Raw genomic sequence first — 609 nt, 5'->3', positions numbered from 1 at the left:
GTGGCCCCCCGGGCCACTGCTCTAGCTAGCTGCCACGCACCAGCAGCAGGCGCTGCTGCTGCGTAGTGTGCGTTGTTTCTACTCTCCGCAGCAAAGCTATTCTCATGCTGCAGCAAAACTGGCTGGAGGAGCTTTGGGGGCCCCTAAGGGCCCTTTTAGGGTTCCTTGGGGGCCCCCCAACCCTGGAGGCCCCCCTCGTTTGCTGCTGGCGTTATAAATAAGTGGCAAAGACAGGGGCCCCCTCGGGTCTGCCCAGGGGGCCCCTGCAGCCTGGGGGCCCCCCAGCTGCTGCTGCTGCTGCTGCTTGTGCTGCTTTACTGCTTCTTTGCTGTTCTGAAAGGGACAACTAAATAATAAAATATTTAAATCTACTCCAGCCCTGGGGCCCCACAGGGGGCCCTAGTGCTCCGTGACCGTATTTGTGCCCCCAGGCTGCTGCTCATTCGTGCTGTTGCTGCTGCTGCTATCGCTGCTGCTGCTCTGCTGCTGCTGCTGCTGCTGCTGCTAATGCTGCTTGGGCGGCTAGCAGCTGCTGCAGCGCTGGGGCTCTGCTGCCCGCGTGGAATTTTGGAGTGTTACCTGCTAGGAAACCCCTTGGCAGGCAGTTAC

The sequence above is a fragment of the Eimeria tenella genome, genomic scaffold (assembly GCF_000499545.2).
Source record: "Eimeria tenella Houghton genomic scaffold, Eth_scaff1749, whole genome shotgun sequence".
In the NCBI taxonomy this organism is placed as follows: Eukaryota; Apicomplexa; class Conoidasida; order Eucoccidiorida; family Eimeriidae; genus Eimeria; species Eimeria tenella.
The sequence above is the reverse complement of the archived record's forward strand: the minus strand, read 5'-3'. Positions refer to the sequence as shown.